We start from the raw sequence: 15644 nt of genomic DNA on the forward strand, positions 1-15644 counted from the left end.
GGACTACGGTTCAGGGGTGGTCGACCCTGCTGGCCACCGAGCGACTTACTCGAGATGGGACTAGTGTAGGAGTAGTGTCGATGCTCTGACCGTCATGCTTCAGTTTTGGGGACAGGGTAGTTTCCTACCGGTAGCTTTTTGTGTGGTTTCCTATGGAGATCACAGAGAGCTGGTTGGATTTAGGGGGTCTTTTCTTAGGCCGCTGGGCCAACTTGTTCTCAGATTTTGAGGTTTAGTGTTGCGGACACAGTATTTTTACCTTGGTTTGTACTTTTGCCTACGGGCGTTACTCTCTTTTACTTTCCGTCACTGGAGGTTTACTCGTGACGTGGTTTACAACTTACAGTGGGGGCTGTAATCATATTGTATATTAGTTCTGTTATCTTCGTTTTAGAGTTTCATCTCTTTCTGTCTTTACTTACATCATCGAAAAAAAATAATTCACGTTTTTCCGCTTAAGTTATTTCTTTGGTTACTAAAGTGACGCCACCGAAATCGGGGTGTTACATTGTGGTATCAGAGCTTAGTCGAGTCTTTCGGGAGTCTTTGGGGAATAGGTCTTCTGTGCTAGGTTGTGTGACTCTGTAAAGAGTAAAAATTGATTGTCTTCAAGCGATTTGTCGCTTAGAATTGATTGAAGTTATTGCTTAATCATATTGTATAGTATGTTAGATGCTATCTTATGATGAGTACTAACTGTTTGTTTGACTAAACATAGGATGGTAAGCCCTGACCGTATGGCGAAGGCAATAGCTACCATGATTGAGGCATTGATGAATCAGGCTGCTGAGGACGCTTACAGACGCGCTGAGGAGGCGGCACGTGAACGACCTCAACCGCTAATCGAGGCGTCCAAGTATCAGCAAAGTAGGTTGGACCGAGCTGGAACTGGAGGACCACTGAGGTCAGGTTCTCAGGAGTACCGTCAGTTGGGGCCATATCAGCATCCGAAGGGGAGGGGTTTTACCCCAAGATCTTTTAAGTCTTCGACTACTGCCACTCCAGGGGCAAGAAGCCAATCAGCACACCCAGAGGTAACATGTTTCAGGTGTGGAAAGAACGGGCACTATGCTAATGCATGTCTGGGCCAAGGGCCTCGATGTTTCAATTGCAACCAGATAGGGCATCTGGCCGTGAACTGTAAGACGTTTCAGGCGGGACCGTCTGACAACAAGATGAAGGGCAAGTTTCCTGCCATAGCTAGAGGGGCAGAGAAACAAGTGTCATGTTACAGATGTGGGGAAATTGGGCATTTTGCTAGCAGGTGCTCAGCGACTGGACCAAGGTGTTTTAATTGCCACCGAGTGGGACACCTAGCCGTGGTTTGCAAGAAACCCAAGGTTGAACCATCTGTTAACACTGCAAGGGGAAAGCACCCTGCTGCTAGAGGAAAAGTATACACCATGGATGGTGAAGAGGCTGAGGGAGCTGACGAATTAGTCAAAGGAGAGCGCAAGAACGATGGTAACCTTCTAACTATTCTTTCTCATTCTAGTATAATACGCTCCATTACTCTCGTAGCACATGTAACGCACCTATTTTACTTATATTGTTTAAGCATTGACTTTATAGTTATTACGCCTAATAATACTTTATTTGACCGTTGCTCGTGTTTAAACTATAGAAGTTACACGAGGTTTAGAATAACACGTTAAGCCTAGAAAAGTAGTCTTGCACCGATGTGTTTAACAAAGAAGCTAGAAGCTGAAGGATGAATCTCAGGGAGATTCCGTATGGATAGTATATGTATGGTGTCGAGAGTGTGTAGTTCCGTAGCGGCATCATTGAGGATTTAATATCAAGATCTCTGTGACTACTGGATGTTAGGAACTCATCGACTGTTCCAGTGGGTTTTTCTAAATCTTCACCTTCGATGTATTAGGCCTGATCAACTTAATATTGAGGGGGTGATATTCGGAATCAGAACTGGCAATGGACTTTGATAGATAGATTGATAAGATTAATTTGATTGGATCGAGGATTAGTGGAGTCGGGAAGTAAAGTTTTTGTTAAGTAATTGATTTCCTTTGGGGAGGAGTTATAGTTTAAGAAATGGATATTCATTTAAGATGTATTGAAGAATTAAAGGACATTTGAGGTCCAAACGTGGTGAAAGTTTAGGTTTTAAGTCTATGAATTCTTGTCTTAAGTGCGTAGGACTCAAGGTTTGTCAGGTTTTGATCGAGAGACTAAGTATCGGATTGATGGGAGGACGATCTAGTTACGGAAATAAAGAGTTAGTATCAAGATTAATACTTGAGGTTGTTATATGTGGACAAATTTCTTAGAGTCTAAGAGTGAATGGAACTTTGTTATGGATTCCGATATTGCATGCTGGGGTTAGCAAGTGAATTTCACTAAGTTAAGTGAGGATTTAAGGGTTAAGATTGACCTTGGGAGGTGAAAATCATGTTCGAATCAGAGGTTTAGTGGTGTTGGCATTAATGATTGTAGTTAAACCTCCGAAGGTTGAGGGATCGGATGATAAAATGACTAGTTAAGTTTCCTGAGGTACAGCTATGGTTTGATCTTCTAGGGAATAAGTTCGGATTTGGGGGGAAGTGTTAAGGATTTTAGGTAATTGTAAAGTGGGTTGTGAATAAGTGAAGGTTGGTTTTATGGTTCAAGTAAGGGAAGTCTCGAAAAAGGGGAGATGACAATAATGGATTGTAAGATATTAAGATGGTGATTAGCTTATAAGTTGCTGATGAATGGATGTTAAAAGGGATTGGGTCTAGCGATGCACAAGGTATTAAGACTCACGTCGAGTTTTACTTTGAGTGATGACTAAGTAGACGATTGATTTCATGGTGCGAATGAGGATAGTTACGAAGTTGGAATCGACGTTAATGGACTAGTAGATTCCAAGGGAATAGTTCGTCTATGAGTTATAGAGCGATCGAGTTAAGTTTTGAATCATGAGTGGAGATCACGAGGACAAGTTGAACATTCACTCAGGAATGCCAGAGGTGTACTGAGTTTAAGCAGAATTTTTGGACGAACAAAAGTAAAGGATCAAGTGGTTAAGGTTGTGCAATTGCACGTAGCGTCAACCAATGTTATTTCCAACATAGAACCGACACGAGTGGTCGAGCAGGACGACATAGAGCTTAAAGTACTTGTTTGACCAGAAGGAGTTGAACATGAGACAACGACGCTGGATGGAATTTCTCAAGGATTACGATTTTACCTTACAATACCATCCTGGAAAGGCTAATGCCGTTACTGATGCATTGAGCAGGAAGATGCATATCTCATCAATGATGGTTAAGGAGCTGCAACTGCTGGAACAATTTTGAGATTTGAGCTTAGATGTGAGAGCATCTGAGGGAGAACTGAAGTTTGGGACGATCAAGATCACCAATGGATTGAAGGAAGAAATCCGAGACCAACAGTTACAAGATGAATTTTTACTCGGAAAATAAGAATTTAGTAATTCAGGGTAAGGACCCGGAATTCAAGGTAGGGAGTGACAATATCCTGCGATGCAAGGATAGAGTGTGCGTACCTAACAACCCTGACTTAAGGAGGTTGATTATGGACGAAGGTCACAAAAGCAAGTTGAGCATTCACCCTGGAATGAAAAAGATGTATCAGGACTTGAAGGTGAATTTTTGGTGGCCAGGGATGAAGAGACAAGTGGCAGAATATGTAGCTGCATGTTTAATCTGTCAGAAGGCGAAGGTGGAACATCAGAAATCTTCAGGTATGCTACAGAGCTTGGATGTACCTCAATGGAAATGGGATAGCATATCGATGGATTTTGTCGTGGCGTTACCAAGAACTCAAAGAGGATATGACTCGATTTGGGTAATCGTGGATCGACTGACTAAGTCGGCTCATTTCATACCGGTGAGAACTACGTACAATGTGGATAAGCTATCAGAGATTTATATAGCTGAGATTGTGCGACTTCATGGAGTGCCAACAAGTATCGTTTCCGATAGAGACCCGAAGTTTACTTCACATCTGTGGGGAGCTCTTCATGAGGCTTTGGGAACGAGGCTGAGATTAAGCTCTGCTTATCATCCACAGACTGATGGGCAAACTGAGAGAACTATCCAATCATTGGAGGATTTGCTACGAGCTTGCGTGTTAGACAATAAGGGCAGTTGGGACACCCTATTGCCACTGATTGAGTTCACATACAACAACAGTTTTCATACGACCATAGGTATGGCACCGTATGAGGCTTTGTATGGCCGCAAGTGTAGAACACCTTTATGTTGGTATCAAGATGGAGAGAATTTGTTAGTAGGACCGGAACTTCTGCAACAGACAACTGAGAAGATTAAACAGATCAGAGAGAAGATGAAGGCTTCTCAGAGTAGACAGAAGAGCTATGCAGATCAAAGGCGCAGAACCCTGGAATTCGAAGAAGGAGATCATGTGTTTCTGCGAGTTACCCAGACTGCAGGAGTTGGTCGAGCAATCAAGTCAAGAAAGCTGACGCCAAAGTTCATTGGACCTTATCAGATTACTCGTCGTGTAGGACCGGTAGCTTACCAGATCGCACTACCGCCTTTTCTATCAAATGTTCACGATGTATTCCATGTGTCACAACTGCGGAAGTATATTGCTGATCCGACGCACGTCATCGAGCTGGATGACATTGAGTTGAAGGATAACTTGTCTTTCGAGACACCGCCAATCAGCATTGGTGACACAAGGGTAAAGCAGCTGAGGGGTAAAGAGATCGAGTTAGTGAAGGTTATTTGGAACAAGGACACCGGTGATGCAACGTGGGAGCTGAAGGAAAAGATCAAGGAACAGTATCCAGAACTTTTTACTGACCCTTAAGTTTCGAGGTCGAAACTTTCTTTTTGGAGGGTAGTAATGTAAGGCCCAAGTTTTAACGTTTTGGATAAGTGAATAAAATAAAAGAGTTATTTGATTAAGATAAATTTGGGAAGGAAAGAGGTTCAGGAAAAGTCCAAGAATGTATCGAAAAACCGAAAGGGTTATAGCACGATTAACATACGCTAAATCCTAGGTCGAAGGTATTAGTGAATAGTTAATTTACGCTTTAGGACACGATGGAAACTAATTCCAAAAATCCTCAGAGAAATGTTAGAACTTCTCTTTTCCGTCCTTAAACAACCATTTCGATGCGAAATCCTGGAATGTACGAACGTCAAATTCCAATTCTCGGAAGTTTGCCGAAACGGAATCCCTGATAGTTCGAAAAACCTAAGATCGACAGACGATGAAGACTTTTTCTATCCGGAAACTCAAATGAAGATTCCACCCGCGTTCTCCTACTTCTCTCATCATTCCTAATCTTTCTTCAGAAGGAAGTTTTCTCATCCGACGATCACTGCAAAAAGTAGTTTTTCGGGATAAACCGACTTACACCGACTTATGCCGATTTTGGATCTTTTGGTTTAATTCCAAGAATTCTATTTTGAGTTCTGGAATTCTGTCGCCAGAACCTATCTTAGAATGCGCAGAGGAACGCGCAGGAAAAATCGGAATCGCAAAAAAATCATTTTTCCGTTTTTTCCAAAACCTATAAATAGTTGAAAAATTAGATTTTTTTCACAAAACCCATTTTCCCCACCCCTCCAAGCCGCGAGTTTCTAGAGAGAGAGAGAGATCCGGATCTTCGTCGTTTCTTGCCCGTTTGCTTCACCGTTCGTCACTAATCGAAGACCTCGAGGTAGGTAATCTATACTCTCCTTCGAATCGTCGTTTCTGTCCATTTCTCCTGCGACTTTCTGAGTTCAAAATTTTGAGGTTTTTGAAAAACTGTTCAAATCAGTTGATTTCAGCGTCTAAACTTCTTCCCTGCATGCTCCTGAGTGTGTTCTGCGGATTAGATTTTGTCAAATGTCGACGAAATGCCGCCGGGATCAATTTCTACCTTAAATACCCATTTTTCGGTAAAGTCGCAACCTTTAAGCTCTAATCTATCGACTTGGCTTAGTGCTAGTAGGATTTGTCGTCATAAACGTCGTTGTGGACGTCTCCATCCAATCTGTTTTTCAAAAATCCAATTTTGAAATTTTGAGCTAAAAATAATGACCAAACTACCCCTATATCAGTTTTCGATCCGAAAATTTTTCCGAGCTTAGAACCGTCTTAGTTACGGCTTATGTTAACCTAGGAACCAAGTTTGATCGAAGAAAAATCGACCCTCCCAATTAAGGAAAGTGGCCGAGAGCTATACCAAGGGGGGAGGAAATCCGACTTTTTCGAAAACTTGTCTTAACGCGTTAGATTGTCGTACCACGGAGTTGTAGTGTTCCGTGTGACCCTAGGACTCTTTGATTGCTGAGTTTCTGACTCTTGGTGTTGATTTCTGTGATTTTTGCTTAAGGTTCGTTTGAGGAGATTCCAAGAAATCAAGGAGAAGAGTTTGGAGAACATCTTGAGGAGGAAGCTGGAAGACCCACCGGTGAGGGCTACTCTCTGAATTACTAGATAATGCTTTAGGTGTCGATGAAATTCGACTTGATTTATGTGTTATGCACCTAATTGCTAAATGTCTGAAATGATTTCTGAGGCTTCGGCCGAACTTGTTGAGTACTTGATGCCATGATATTGTGTGCTAAATGATTCACATGCTATGTGCTACATGGTTAACTTAGGATGTGTTGGAATATGCTGTTTATGTCTTTTGGTTGAGCTGTTTCAATGATGCTATTACACTTGTACCTGAGATTCTGAAAAGTGAGGATTGCGGGCAGGTCATGCCGAATTTTTATGAGATTTTGAGAGAGTTTTAAAAAGGACGAACGGAGTTCGGACCTTGTCATGCTCCAATGGATCGAGACCTTCTCAGGGAATTACTTGGGTTTATGGGAACTTTGAACTCTTAGGGAATACGATAAGACAAAAAGAGCTATTTTTATTAAGAAATTCATAAGATACTAAACAACCTCTAAACCTTTAAATAAAGATAACAATCACGGATGCAAGCTTTGGATTGATGTTTAGTTTTGGAAAATGAGAAGTGTCGTCGGATCCAAGTGTTGGGAAGATTTCGAGTTTTGGGTATGTTAATACTCATTCGCTCTGGGAGCAATTGTTTAGCCATCCAAGGGATGAGCCGAGAAGCTTCACGGAGGTGTGAGACCTTGTGAATGCGTGATACTCCACTGAGGTGTGAGACCTTGTGGAAAGCATGGATCTTCACTGAGGCGTGAGACCTCGTGAACAGCATGAAACTTCATTGAAGCGTGAGACTTCGTGCAAGTGTGTAAATTCACTGAGGCGTGAGACCTCGTGAAAGCATAAAACTTCACTGAAGCGTGAGACTTTGTGAATGTGTGAGACTCCACAGAAGCGTGAGACTTCGTGAGAGCATTGATGACTCGAAGAGTTGTCGTGAGTGGTTGCACTCTTTTGTTTATGATTAATTGTATTTTGTCGCAGAATCGACATTTACCTTAGGGTATTTTTTTTAGAGACTTTAAGTTAGCTAGAACACGTGGCGACGTGTCGGGTGAGGTCGGAGACGTTGTTTGGCTAATCACTTGCATTCATGCACTCATTTTGAGGTTAATACACGGCGTGATACCGGACCTCGGTGGATTCCAAAATGGTCATAAGACCCGGATTTCCATATTTAGGACACTACGGTGGTCCTCAGTAGCAGACGGAATGGCAGACCTACGGGTTCACTGCTGATCTGACTACTTTTGTGTGGTGTAAGAGACGCCCGAGCGGAATGGTCCCACTTTGGCCGGTGTTAGGGCTGACTCGATGGTGTCCATCCTTCTTCCGGAATGCATTTTGTTACTCAGCATTGCATTTCATGCAACATACATGCTGACTTAGTTGCTGAGTGTGATTGGTACCTGTTTATCCTACTTGAGGCATGCTAATTGTTATCATGATCTTTATATTCATTGTGATATATGCAACCCTAGGATGTTATCCCTAAACGTATAAGCCTGAGAGGCTAAATAATTATTACCCTATATATCTGGTTTTATTATTTATATAATTCTTTGGAGTTGACCCTCGCGTCTTCTGTGTGTGTTTGGGCGGACTACGCCATTGTCAGTTGAGTATGGCGGACCGGTTCACGATGGTTCACCCTTCAGGGGAAACTAGGTTGAAGAAGCTTGATCAGGAGGACTACGGTTCAGGGGTGGTCGACCCTGCTGGCCACCGAGCGACTTACTCGAGATGGGACTAGTGTAGGAGTAGTGTCGATGCTCTGACCGTCATGCTTCAGTTTTGGGGACAGGGTAGTTTCCTACCGGTAGCTTTTTGTGTGGTTTCCTATGGAGATCACAGAGAGCTGGTTGGATTTAGGGGGTCTTTTCTTAGGCCGCTGGGCCAACTTGTTCTCAGATTTTGAGGTTTAGTGTTGCGGACACAGTATTTTTACCTTGGTTTGTACTTTTGCCTACGGGCGTTACTCTCTTTTACTTTCCGTCACTGGAGGTTTACTCGTGACGTGGTTTACAACTTACAGTGGGGGCTGTAATCATATTGTATATTAGTTCTGTTATCTTCGTTTTAGAGTTTCATCTCTTTCTGTCTTTACTTACATCATCGAAAAAAAATAATTCACGTTTTTCCGCTTAAGTTATTTCTTTGGTTACTAAAGTGACGCCACCGAAATCGGGGTGTTACAAAAGGTACCTGGGGTTCCCATTCAACGTAACCTGAAATTGCACCGTTGTAACACAACTCAAAATAAGAGACACCCAGGATGTGGGGAACCCCATTTGAACCAACACACTTTGAAGGAAAGGCCATTCGACCCTATCGTATGCTTTAGACATATCAAGTTTCAAGGCCATGACACATTTTCGGCCAGAGATCTTTTTCTTCATAAAATGAAAGCATTCAAAGGTAACCAGTGCATTGTCCGTGATCAAACGCCCCGAAACAAAAGCACTTTATGTGTCATAATACATTTTTTTTTCCGAAAAAACATGTTACACCCACGACCCAACATTTGCTAACAACGAGATTCTACAACCGCCTTTAGGAAAATTTTGTAAATTCAACTATAAGTAGTGGTGGACGCACATATATATGAGGGGGTTCATCCGAACCCCCTGAACAATTTTTTTTTGCACTTGCACCCCTATATAATATTTTTATGAACCCCTTGAATTTTTTTAATTATACTAGTAGACCAAGTTTTGCACCTATTTGCACCAAAGACCCACACTCACTTACTCCTCTCACTCTCTCTCTCACACATACGCAGTCAGCTACTCACCCTCTTTCTCTCGCTACCCTAAGTCTCACCCAACCCAACTGAGAAGTGAGAATTGCTATCAGAATCATCGTTTGCAAAATAGTTCAATCTCAAATTATGCTTTATTTGTTCAACTTTTCTGTTTCGAGTTAGTTACTTAGTTCTTGATGATAACCGAATTATTCATTTATCTGATCTTTACTGAATTGGAAACGTTCAATGAGAATATGTTTCTGGTGTTTTTAGTTTAGATTTCTCACCTCAGTTGGTCAATTTTAAACTAAGATATTTTGCAAAATGCTGGTTAGGGATAGGTGAAGTAATCTGCACTGAAATCATCATCATCACATGTATTCTCCACTGAAGGAGTGAATATTTCTTTACTACATGAATAGTAATGAGTTGAAGCATCGCTGTTAATATCCCTATTCGGCTATTCCAATTGCTCGGTTAACAAAATTGTTTAGTATTATATGTATACTTTTTTATATTACTATGTAGTCAATAGGTAGCTTATTTTTATGACAACTGACTCATTCTCTTATAATACTCAACGGTTACCGGAAGTGGTTCTTTTCGCAAAGTTTTTCATAACTGGATTTGTCAAACTTTGTAATTTCATTTGTAGGCAACCAATAACATAAACATAATGAAGGAGCGTGAATTCAGTATAACAAAATAGAAGTTCAATTCTAGTCCCTAGAAGTCTAAGAAATAATTATTGAATGTCAAAAGTGATACTAAAATGATAGATATTAATGAATCAGACATACATATGAATGTGCATATATACATAAATATTTGCAGATACAAAATTTCAAGTGACAAGTACTTTTTCCTCTATTTCTACTTATTTGACTCTTGTTTTCGTTAGTAAGTAAAATTATAAGAGAAAGTCGCTTTTATATTCTTCTACAAGTTTTATGTAGGATTGCTAGTGTTAGGGTAAGTTTTTCAACGATTTCAGAATATGAAATCACGTAGAAAACAACTATGACTTGTATAATATCTGATGTATAAACATAATAAAATTGTTTTTAATTATATTTTTACCGATATTTTCATTTGAAAAATTTGAACCCCTGACTTCGAGTCCTAGATCTGCCACTGACTATAAGTTCAATGTCATCTCTCTTTCAAGCACTCTCCTCAGATAGTTCGAAAATAAGAACAAAAATGGAGCTCCTAGACTCAATCAGAAACTAAACAGAAGTTTCCCTCAACATCACAAACTATTTCTTCTTGAATAAAGAATCGAAGGACAAAAACATCGTGTTTTCACCCTTGTCGCTTCAAGTCGTGCTTAGCATCCTCACCGCCGGTTTAGAAGGCCCCACGCTCGATGAGCTTCTCACCTTACTCCGAGCCAACTCCACCGACCACCATAACTCCTTCGCCCCTCACCTCGTCTCCGTCGTGCTCACTGATGCTGCTCCCACCGACGGTCCTCGCCTCTGTTTCACTAATGATGTATGGGTAGAACAATCCCTTCCTCTTCACCATTCCTTCAAACAACTCATCGCTACTCATTACAAGGCCACTTTGGCTTCTGTTGATTTCCAAACTAAGGTGAGTGATTTTAAGATTTTCCCTCCCTTCCTTGTTTATTAATTTACCTTCATCACCATGCATTTTCCATATTGGGATTTCATAACATATCATAATCTGATGAAGAAAAAATAATTTATTTGCATAGTTAATTTTAACTTTGATGATGGTTTTGATTAAAGGCGGTTGAAGTCGCCAAAGAAGTTAATTTATGGGTTGAAAAAGAGACAAATTGATTGATCAAAGATCTTCTTCCATCTGGGTCAGTGGACAGTTTAACTAGGCTCATCTTTGAAATTTCTTTGTACTTCAAAGGTGCATGGAATGAGAAGTTTGATGCTTCAGTGACTAAAGACTGTGATTTTCACCTTCTTAATGGCAACTTAGACAAGGTTCCCTTCATGGTCAGTAAGAAGAAGCAGTTTATTAGTGTTTTTGATGGTTTTAAAATCCTTGGTATTCCTTATACGCAAGGTGAAGACAATCGTCGGTTCTTGATGTACTTCTTTCTTCTGGATGCGAAAGATGGGTTGTCGGCTTTGGTTGAGCAGATTGTTCTATCCAAGAACATAGAGATGAGGTATGGTACCTAGAGTGAAAGGATCGTGATGTGAGAATCTAGAGAGAGTTAGAGTGTAACCGCATAGAGAGAGAAAGTATCTGAATTTCAAGTTTTTATTTCTCAAATGAGCTAAGAGTCCCTTACAATTGGTAACCATCCCCTATTTATAAACTTAGAGCTGGGCCTGGGCTTGGCGCTCCTAACTACTCTTAATGGCTAGTTGGGCCTCCCGGGAGAAGGCCCAACTTCCTGGCCCGTGCGTCGCCTTGGACAAGCGACCCTAGGCGAGGGCCCTTGGGGTCTCGCCCAGTCCACAAGTCCACAAGACACCGAGCTCGAAGCATAAGAGCTGAGAATGTCTTTAAAGAAAAACCTGGGGCAACGATCATGAGAAAAGCTAACTAATGCTAAAGTCTAGTGACCCAAAACAATTGCCAACATGGCTTGGTAACTAAAGCCTAAGACTGATATTTTGATCTTCCTAACAAGTTCCTTTGATCCCAGGAGTCCACAGGTCGGCCCGTGGCGACGGGTGACAACGACGCTTGGTTCTCTCACCCAGTTGCAGCTGCGATCCGTCGTGAATCATGGTGGCTTGACACGCGTTGGGTCCGTGCCACGTGGCAGAGGAGGGCATAGGTCAATGAATCTTCAAAATCTCAATTGCTTTCCTTAAGACGTCCCCTCAAATCCCCATAAAGCCTGCCAATTTGAATTTGAACCAATTAGCTTCAACTGTTGCAATTTCCATTTTTGCGCCGTTCCTATTCCCCAAAATCCGCACCACTTTCCTCTGAGTAATCATTTCATCTCGTCATGATGGGACACGATTTCCCAACCGTTACTCATCTTATCTTTTAAATTCCCCTTCACTCCATCATTCACCACTTTCGGAATCCTCACAACTTGCAAAAACTGACACCCTAGTACTCTCTCCCATCTTCACTCTTACTTCTCCCTTGGCAAGAATGACTTCCCAACGCCGTACTAAAAAATCCACGCGTTCCCAAAGCACTGTTCCTGCGTCCCCGCCTCCGGTGGACCTTCTCCCCTCCGGAGGACTTCCCCATGGCGAGGGGGACATCGACGCCTTCTGGCACCGGGTGTTTGCCACCCTTCCTGAGTCCACAGATCAAACCCCCACTTAGGAGGTCGTTTGTCAACCTTCCGAGCAATCTTCCGACGACTCTATCCTCGAAATGGCCTGCCTGGCTGGCGGGCTCTTCTACGAGAAAACCCTTGAGGACGACCTTGTCACCTGGAGGTGCCCGAGCGATCGTCGGCCCTGGCAGCACCGTACGGTTGACCACGGAGTGAAGAGACCTCACTTCTTTAATGTCTACGAGTATTTATTCCTTGAACTGGGAATAAAACTACCTTTCTCCCCCTTCCTTCGCCAAGTTATGAGAGAAATCAATGTGGCTCCATGTCAACTCCATCAGAACGCCTGGGCCTTCATTCTGTGTTTTAAGATTCTTTGCAATGCCGTTGGTCTTGAACCGAAAACCGCTCACTTCTTTTACTTCTACGTCGTGGAGCCGAAGTCTTTGAAAACCCAAACCCCAGGGTGGGTTTCTCTGAAATTGCGCACGAGCCGTCAACGTATTTGCCCCTACAAGAGCAACGTTAAGATAAGACCCGGGCGCCGGTACTTCCGTATAATCGTGCATCCCACTTACCCTAAAGCTTTCACCCTTCGAGACGGGACTGCCCTGTTTCCTTTCTACTGGACGAAGAGTCCCCGTGTTGTTCCGTTGCCACCAGATGCGTCGCTGAGTGATGAAGATAAAATCATCATTAGCTTTCTTGTTGGGCTTCTGGTCCTCGAGTGCTCACATTTGCTCGAAGCCGCCCGCAAGAACACCCTCGGTTCATTCCTGGGAGGAATGAATTTCACCAAAATCGAACTGGAGCGTGCCCTCACCGCCAAAGTGTTTGAGTTTCCTCCCTCCTTCAACACTAGCAAAAATATGAGAAGGCGCGCTGCCGTGGATGCTGACGCTGAGACCACCATCCCTCCCCCAAAGAAACGGGTCAGAGGGTCCACATCTGCTGAGCTTGCAACAGGGTCTGCAAGAGGTATCGCCCCTCCTGAGGTTGGGGGAACAATGCTCAATATCGCCGCTCCAGAATCCAGCGGGCCAACGCCGGGCGCCGGTATTTCTCCCGAGATCGGCGGGCCAACGCCGGATGCCACTATCAACGCTGCTCTTCCCCCTCTGATAAAGAAATCTCATAAATCCAGAGGGGCCGTTCCCGTCATGGATGGAGGAACCAGAGCTGCGATCCCTCCGTTGAAAAAGAAAAAGAAAAATGCCAAATGAACCAAAACCGGCGAGACATCTGTTCCTCGCCAAGGCCTGGTGGGCGGGGATGAACCAAACCACAAGGACGAGGCGGGAACCTTGCCCCTTCCCAAGGATACTTTTATTGGTCAAAGTGCTCATGAGGGCGCTGTTTCCAATACCCCACAAACAGTCCTCTCTCCAGACCGTCCATCCCAACAAGCTGAGGTAAGCTCACCCACAGCCTTCCCTGTCCACCCAACGAGTCGTAATGATGAGGATCAAGCTCCCGTCGTCTCACCGTCCCCTCACCATTCTTCTCCCGCCGTCGGTCATCTGAACGCTAACAAGAAGGAGAGCTCTCCTTCAAACCAACAACCTACCCCTGTCGAATTTATGCCGACTGATCCCTTGTTTGGTAGTATGAAAGGAGCTGAGAATCCTGACCTTGATGGTGTGGCACAAGAAGCCATCTCAAGTCTCCTGCGCGCGGGGTGTCTCTTTGCCAAGTTATCTCAGGATTCGGCTTCTGTCGCTGAAGTTGAAGAGCTCCGTCAGAAGGCTGAGAGTTATCGTCTTGCCACGCTCGAAGCGTACAGCGAGCGTGACAAGTTGTTGACTCAGGTGGCGGCCCAGGTAATTAAGCTAAACAACTTGGGTATTGAGATGCATGGTCGTGAGACTGATTTGTCCACTTGTGAAAGGAGAGTGGAGGACTTGGAGGGCGAGGTGGACGATATGCAGAAGGAGTTGGAGGCGAGGGCCGAGGCAATTGCTGCGAGTAGGGCAGCTTGTGTCGCCAAAGACAAGGAACTCGCGTCCTTGCGTAACGAGTTTGCATTGTCGAACGAGTCCCTCGCTGCGGTGAGAGCCCAACTGGAAGCAAAGGCCAAAGCTGTTGCGGAGGCGGAAGCACGGACGGCCTCCGAAGCAAAAACCCTTCGAGCGAGGTTAGAGGTCGAAGCTGCTGCTATTTCTTCCTCGCTAAAGCCCAAGTCTAGTATCTTTATGAAGGAATATATCTCAGCGGGATGGGAGCCTTCAAGAAAGTCACCCTTGAGGGTTTGTTCGGCTCCGATGATCCTCCAGGCTTCGACGCTGCATACTTTTTGGCTGCTGAAAATGAAAGAAAGCAGAAAATGTCAATGCAGTTTGAGTACTTTGTATCGATTTTTTCTTACCCCTTTTGTAAAGCAGAAAACTTTGCTCTGTCGGCTTAGTTATGAATGAAAATTTGTTGCAGTTCCTTCTGTCTACTTCTATTCACCGCCCTGCCATATTTTTCCTTGTGTTCGTTTTATGCCTTTAAGTTTAAGTTTCGTGTAGCGATTTTGAACGTGTGCCAAAGAAAACTAGGATTTTTGCTCAGTTTTGAACTGAGGCTTTGTTCACACCATGTTTCCCGTAAGATCAGGTGTGGCCTTGCCAGTTTTGTCCTGGCGAGGACTTACAGTTGCTGGGGACCCAATGGCCATGTGGGTTGCCCAAGACTTAGCCTAGCTTTGAGTTCTCGCCCATATTTTGGGGAGGCTTTCGGGATAAGTAACTTATCCGCACACATCGCCAACGAGTAGTAGCGGTTCGCGCCGGACTTTCCGGAGCGATCCCCAAACATCAAGGTCGTGTTGGGATCGCCACCTTCAGGGAATTTTTCCCACCGGGCGACCGTGATAACTTAGTTGAGTTAATGAGTAGCAGCGGTTCGCGCCGAACTTTCAGGAGCGATCCCCAGACATCAAGGTCGTGTTGGGATCGCCACCTTCAGGGAATTTTTCCCACCGGGCGACCGTGATAATTCAGTCGGGCTAGGAGGATCGCTGAGAATATCCTTTTGTATTTGATTTATAAAAAGATTTTACATTCGAGGGATACCTCGTTAAAAAACTCACGTGGTGGAGAAAAAGAGTGCATCTTTATTTTTGTCATAGTTCCTTCGTTTCCTTGCCGCGCCCTTGCTTTTGTCACTGGCCCCCGGATCAAAGCACCACGCCGAGCGTCTCATCCTTCAAACCTGATGTGCTTGTCTTCCATTCATTGTCGTTGCGAGACCGATACTCTCGCCAGCCCGCCTCGTTGTAAGATC

The 15644-nt window shown here is 43.7% G+C and overlaps 1 pseudogene; it reads left to right on the top strand.

The window, feature by feature from the left end:
• Nucleotides 1-10342: 10342 nt before the first annotated feature.
• LOC130721026 (serpin-ZX-like) overlaps nt 10343-15644 on the top strand; it is a 36278-nt pseudogene continuing 30976 nt past the window's right edge.

Source organism: Lotus japonicus, chromosome 1, assembly GCF_012489685.1.
Source record: "Lotus japonicus ecotype B-129 chromosome 1, LjGifu_v1.2".
Lineage (NCBI taxonomy): Eukaryota > Viridiplantae > Streptophyta > Magnoliopsida > Fabales > Fabaceae > Lotus > Lotus japonicus.